We start from the raw sequence: 7,248 nt of genomic DNA on the forward strand, positions 1-7,248 counted from the left end.
CATAGCAGGCATTAGAAATTTACTCAACATGCGTCGAATTGTACAAATGACGATATCTTCGAGAGAAATCCAAATATCTGAATGAGAGAAGCCAAACTAGAGGCTATCAGAGATTGTCGTAGCACTTAGTTGGAAACTCCCAAGGGAGTTCACGGTTGGCCAAGAAAAGCACTTCAAAGTGGGTGCTAGCTTTACAACCGCACAATACTCGACAAAGCTTCAATGAAGGAGACGGGGTCAGATCAGACGATCTGGGAAAAAACTATTCCAAGAATGTCTCATTGATTTAAATTGGCCTCTTTTTCCCGCTTTCACCCTCGTTTTTTACCTCTGCTCGACGCAAAACACAGAAACTACTAAAAAGTACGGAAATGAATGATTTTTGCAAACAGGACCTGAAATTCAATCACTTCAATTACTCATTGATACATGTACAAACTCAGTTATAAAATGAAGATGTCAAGTCGCAGGCATGTGCGTTAGGGAACGGAGAAAAGTCTTGGGAACCCCTGAAAAGAGGGAGTGGCAATTATTGAGGCAGCTTTCTCTTGCCTTTGAAGTCGTCGGCAATGATTTGACCAATGTTCATAATACACAAACGACACGGCTTGGATTTCTAGCTCAACAGTATAGATGACACTTGATTAAATGGTAGTCAATAACATAAATGTCATTGGTAAACTATTCTAGTTACGAGATCTAGATTGAAATAACTAGTCCAACATATATACAAAATATATCTGCAATATTTCGCCATGAATTGAAAATAGCTTAATTTTCAACCTTTGTTCCGGTACAATAAAATATAAAATAAATTTGAGATCAATCTTTAGAGAACTTTATTTGCTAGATCCAAGTTCATGAGCATGAGCATCAACAAAACGAAGACTCGAGACATCCGATTATGAGGGACAAACACGATTGAAAGGTTGGGAACAAGAGCGACCCAAGCCAACAATTCCTGGCACAAAATCCAATGAGGCCACTCGCATAAGGCCCCGCCCAGATTATCATTTGCATCACACGACAAAAACACACCCGACGCAGCAAGGGCGTGACCGGCGTCGCAGATATGGGTATAAAACGCACTGCAGAACCTTACATTTCCACCAGACATTGTTCAACGGAACCTGGGTAAGGTTGATTCAACTCTTGTTAAAGCATGATCCTAAGAGAGAAACTTGATATTTGACTATGCTTTCAGATAAGCGTCACTTCAACTAACATTCATCATGCCTGGCCATATCAAGAAGACCGACGGACCTGATCCCGATCCATCTCCATGGTTGATCGTGTCCCCTGAGTTGAAGGTCAAGTTGAAGTCCAAGCCTTATGACCCCAAGAAGTCATGCTGGGTTCCGGACAAATCCACTGGAGGCTATTTGGAAGGTCTCATTGACTCCACCGATGGAGACAAGGTCACCGTCACCATCTTGGAGACCAAAGATGTAAGCTTGAATTGGTGCTTTAAAACTGTCTTTGAGTTTGAATACAAATCCTTTGAGTTTCTGCTCCAAGAACTCCATTAGGATAAGTGCAGGGCTGAGTCCTTTGATTTTCTGACTTTTTGTCGGACTCGCCGAGTCTGTACTCGAGTACAGCAAAAGTCGCGAGTCCAACAGAGGACTAGGGTCTTCTACTGAATTCTAGTATTCTAGTCAAACAAAAAGGTCTCAACTTGTTTTTACAAAGCTAAACCAGGCTAATGAAATCATCATTCAGGAGCTGCTTTCTTATTTGGTCAATTCATGACGAAGAAAAGCCCGTTCTATGAACAACTATAAAAAAATGAAAAGTTTTTTGACGATTCCAGACTCAAGTCGTTTCTAACAGACTTCGAGTCCGGCCAATTCTCCAAACTCGAGTAAAAGACTCGAGTAAAAGACTCGAGTAGAATACTCGAGTACGAACTCGCCCCATCACTAATTGGGGTTCCAATTAAACCTATAAAAAAGACAAAAAATCACTCACAAATTTTGTTCTACTCTCTCTAGAAAAAAGTCTTCAAGAAAGATCAAGTGGGCCAAGTCAATCCTCCCAAATTTGACTGCAGCGATGACATGTCTGGCTTGACTTACCTCAATGATGCTTGCGTCTTGTGGAACTCCGTGGTTCGTTACAAGAATGAACTCATCTATACCTACTCCGGTCTCTTTTGTATCGCCATCAATCCTTACAAGAGATTCCCCATCTACACCCAACGAGCCATTGAGCTCTACATTGGAAAGCGACGATCTGAGTGCCCACCTCACATCTTTGGTGTGGCTGAAGGGTCCTACCAAGGGATGATGAATGCAGGCAAAAATCAGTCCATTCTTATCACTGGCGAGTCTGGCGCTGGAAAGACCGAAAACACCAAAAAGGTCATTGCTTACTTTGCCTCCGTCGGTGCCTCTGGCAAGAAGAAGGAAGGTGAGGCCTCCCTTGAGGACAAGATTGTTCAAACCAACCCCGTCCTGGAAGCTTGGGGTAACGCCAAGACAGTGAGAAATGACAACTCCTCTCGATTTGGAAAGTTCATCCGTATCTGGTTCAATCAGGGTGGCAAGCTCTCTGGAGCTGACATGGTCACCTATTTGTTGGAAAAGTCCAGGTTGACTTTCCAAGCTGAGTTGGAGCGATGCTACCACGCCTTCTACAATCTGATGTCTGATGCCGTTCCCGACTTGAAGACTAAATGCTTGCTCACTGACAACATCTATGATTATTGGTGGGTATCCCAAGGAAAAGTCTCGGTGGAGTCCATTGACGACAAAGAGGACATGCAATATGCCCACGATGCCTTCAGGATCCTTGGATTTGAGGAAGAGGAGACTTACAATGTCTACAAGTTGACTTCTGTTGTCATGCACATGGGAAATCTTACCAAAGACTTCGTGCCAGTGGGTAAGGAGGAGCAAGCCGAAATCAAGGAAGACACAAATTCTCTCAAAGTTGCTGAGTTGTGCGGCATTGATGCCGAATGGATGATCACCTACTTCTGTAAGCCCAAGCTGAAGGTTGGTACTGAATGGGTTTCCAAGGGTCAGAGCTGTACCCAAGCCGCCAGTTCCGTGGCAGGTATTGCCCGTAAGATCTACGAACTGGTCTTCCGTTATGTTGTTGACAAATGTAACGAGACCTTGTTTGATCCCACCATGAAGAAGGTCCAATACATTGGATGCTTGGATATTGCTGGATTCGAAATCTTTGACTACAACGGTTTCGAACAAATCTGTATCAACTTCTGTAATGAGAAGCTCCAACAGTTCTTCAATCAACACATGTTTGTCTTGGAACAAGAGGAATACGTCCGAGAGGGAATCGAGTGGGCCAATGTCGACTTTGGCATGGATTTGCAAAAGTGCATTGACATGTTTGAAAATCCCATGGGTCTCCTGTCAATCCTTGAGGAAGAGTCTCTCTTCCCCAAGGCCACTGATCAGACCTTTGCCGCAAAACTTCATGAGAATCTTTTGGGCAAGTGGCAAAACTTCTCCAAGGCTAATCCTAAGCCCGATCCCCATGCTCATTTTGCTGTAGTCCATTATGCCGCAACTGTGTCTTACAACTTGACTGGATGGTTGGAGAAGAACAAAGATCCCCTTAACGACACTGTGGTGGAGCTCATGAAGAATGGTAGCAACAAAATGTTGATTGCTTGCTTCATTGATCATCCTGGACAGCCTTTGGAAGCCAATAATGATTCTGGCGGCGGTGGCCGAAAGAAGGGTGGCGGAAAAACAGTGTCATCGTTCTACAAGAACCAATTGGACGATCTGATGAAGACCTTGTATGCCACTGATCCGTCCTTCATCCGTTGTGTTGTCCCCAACACTCACAAGAAACCAGGAGGAGTTCAGCCTGACTTGATCATGCATCAATACCAATGTAATGGTGTATTGGCTGGTATTGCCATCTGCCGGAAGGGATTCCCCAACAAGATGCTCTATCCTGAATTCAAGGGTAGTTATAATATCTTGGCTGCCTATGCCGTTTCTAAGGCCAAAAACGACAAAGCCGCTGCCAAGGCAGTCTTGGATGTGATCAAGTTGGAGGCTGAGAAGTATCGTCTGGGTCACACCAAGGTCTTCTTCAGGGCTGGTATTTTGGGTTTCATGGAAGAGGTTCGCGAGGACAGGATCGGCGAGGTTCTGTCATGGTTGCAATCTCAAGCCAGAGGAAAGTCTTCTCGAATGTTTTTCAAGAAAATGCAGGACCAGAAGCTGGCCTTGTATTGTTGCCAAAGAACCATCAGTAACTTCTTTATTGGTTAAACTTGGCTTTGGTGGCAGTTGTGGTTGGCTATCAAGCCCAACCTCAAATGTACCAAATTTGCTCATTACAATGCTGAGTATGAAGGCAAAATTGCCATTGCTGAGAAGAATATTGTTAAGGCTTTGGCTGACCGTAAAAAAGTCGAGGCTGCCCATGACATGCTCATGGGACAAAAGAGTGAACTTCAACTGGCTCTTCAGAGTGGAGGATCAGCTGTCCAGGACATCATTGATAAGACAACAAGGGTCGAGAACATGGCCCTTGACGTTCAAAAGCAACTGGACGAGGTCAACAACCGAATTGCCGCTGAGAAGCAACAAAAAGACGCCATCTCGCAACAACAGGGCAAGGTTAAATCTCAACAAAGTCAATTGAGAGAGGAGATCTCCTCAATGGAAATTCGTTTGGCTGCTGCTGAACAAGAGAAGGTGGAAAAAGACGACCAAATCCGCAACTTGAAGGAGGAGTTGGAACATCAATCTGACATGATTTCCAAATTTGGCAGAGAGAATAAGGGCGTCCAAGAGATCAAGCAAAAAACTGAAGAGGATGTTCAAACTCTGGAGGATAAGTGCTCTCACCTTTCCAAGGTAAAGCATAAGCTTGAACAAAGCTTGGATGAGGCTGAAGATGCCTTGGAAAGGGAAAAGAAATCCAAGGCCGATTCCGAGAAGGTCAAGAGGAAAATTGAGGGTGATCTCAAACTTACCCAAGAGACCATTTCTGACCTGGAGAGGGTCAAATCTGAACTTACTCAAGCCGTCCAACGAAAGGAGAAAGAATGGGCAGCCATGAACGCTAAGATTGACGATGAAAGCACTTTGGGAGGAAAGTACGCCAAACAAACCAAAGAGTTTCAATCTCGTTTGGAGGAACTTGATGAAGAACTTTCCATTGAGAGAGGCTCAAGGTCAAAGGCTGAAAAGAGCCGGGCCATGCTCAAGAAAGATTTGGAAGATCTGGGATCGCGCTTGGAAGAGGCTGGCGCCAACACTGCAACTCAAGTCGAGCTTAACAAGAAGAGAGAGCAAGAGCTTCACCGATTGAAGGCCGAAATTGAAGAGCGTAACATCTCCCATGAAGGCACTTTGGCTGCCCTCCGAATGAAGCATAACAACACCATGTCTGAGTTGGGCGAGCAGATCGACAACCTCAACGCCAACAAAATGAAGGCCGAGAAAGACAAGGCCAACATGGAGCGGGACTTGCAAGAGGCCCGTTCCAATTTGGAGGAAGGCGTTCGAGCCAAGGCTGAGTTGGACAGGAACGGAAAAATGATCCAAGGATCCATTGCCGATGCCAACAGCAAATTGGACGAAATGGCCAGGGCCTTGAACGAAGCTGAATCTCAAAAGAAGCGATTGGAGATGGAAAAAATGGATCTCGAACGTCAAATTGAGGAAGGCGAGAACGGTATGGCCCAATTGAACAAGCAAAAGATCTCGCTTACTACTCAACTGGAGGATAACAAGCGATTGGCTGATGCCGAGGCTCGAGACCGCTCCTCTCTCATGACCAAGTACAAGAACTTGACCACTGATTTGGAGAGCTCTCGGGAGCGAATTGAGAACGAACACGAGAGAAAGTCTGACGCTCTTAAGGCGTTGTCCAAGGCTCAAGCTGAGATTCAATTGTGGAAATCCCGATTTGAGACCGAAGGTTTGGGACGCGTGGAAGAGCTTGAGGGGACCAAAGGCAAGCTTCAAGCCCGCATTGCCGAGGCTGAAGAAACTGTGGAGGCCCTCAACAACAAGTTGGCCAGCAGTGAGAAATCTCGAGGTCGCCTTCAAACCGATTTGGAGGACATTTCACTCGAATACGAGAGAACCCATGCTGCTGCAGTCATTAGCGAAAAGCGCGGACGGAATTTCGATCGGGTAAGTCCTTTCTCACTTTTGCTACGACAAAACGATAAATAATAATAATAAGTAGAGAATCTGAAACCATTTTGGAAAAATGAGTATTTACGATGTCTTTTGGCCATTGGAAACATATAAGATTTTGTGCGCGAGTGTGCGCACAGTATTTTTTCCTTTCAAATAAAATTAGAAGTTGACATATTACCTTCAAAAATTTCACCGATGAACGTGCAAAATCTAATTTGGCAATATTGTACGACTTTTGATTCGTTTACGAATTGGGATGACTGAAAAAGAAATGTCTTGGATCCATATTTAAATTCCTTGCATATCTTTGTTTATTGTCTCATCAAACGAGTTTGGTTAAGCTTCTTTTTTTACGAGTTTTAATACTAAATGCAAAATACGAAACCACTTCAAATTTTTGAAGACTCTTGCAGTAATTCTGGGAATGAGAAAAGAACGGCGCGTTTCTTTTACAAGTTTGAATTACTTTACGACAAAACCTACGAGACTTTACGACTATGGGTAAATGCTCATTTCTTTCGCCTCCTGAACGTGATGCCCGCAAAATAAAAGGGAAGCGTTGTAATGTGATGCACACATATTTTTTTTGCCAAGACAAGCCACTTTATTAGAAATTTTAAGCTTCAAAGCAATCATATGAGGCATTTCATGTGCAAATTTTACGCCAATGCATGGAAATCAACTCTCGCTTTTAGTTACTTTTTGCTTTTTTCGTATGAGGTTCGAGACCCAAACTATGTCAAAATTGAATACAAGAAAACTGCATAAATATTTTTTTCTCCAAGGTAGTAAAAAACCATACAAAAATGGAAATAATTTTAACGCCAGGGTTACTTACTATGCCCCTTACAATGCAATAGGTTATCAGTGAATGGAAAGCCAAGGCTGATGACTTGACCGCTGAAATTGATGCCAGCAACAAGGAGTGCCGAAACTATAACAGCGAGCTCTTCCGTCTTCGTGCCGCTCATGAGGAAGCTATCGAACAATTGGATGTGGTCAAGCGAGAAAATAAGAACTTGGCCGATGAGATCCGTGATCTCTTGGACCAACTGGGCGATGGTGGACGATCCATTCATGAATTGGACAAACAACGCCGTCGTCT

General features: G+C 44.0%; 1 pseudogene; it reads left to right on the forward strand.

The window, feature by feature from the left end:
- The first annotated feature begins 1,083 nt into the window (after window positions 1-1,083).
- The window catches only part of LOC131883832 (myosin heavy chain, muscle-like), an 8,347-nt pseudogene continuing 2,182 nt past the window's right edge, over window positions 1,084-7,248 (forward strand).

Source organism: Tigriopus californicus, chromosome 7 (genome assembly GCF_007210705.1).
Source record: "Tigriopus californicus strain San Diego chromosome 7, Tcal_SD_v2.1, whole genome shotgun sequence".
Taxonomy (NCBI): domain Eukaryota; kingdom Metazoa; phylum Arthropoda; class Copepoda; order Harpacticoida; family Harpacticidae; genus Tigriopus; species Tigriopus californicus.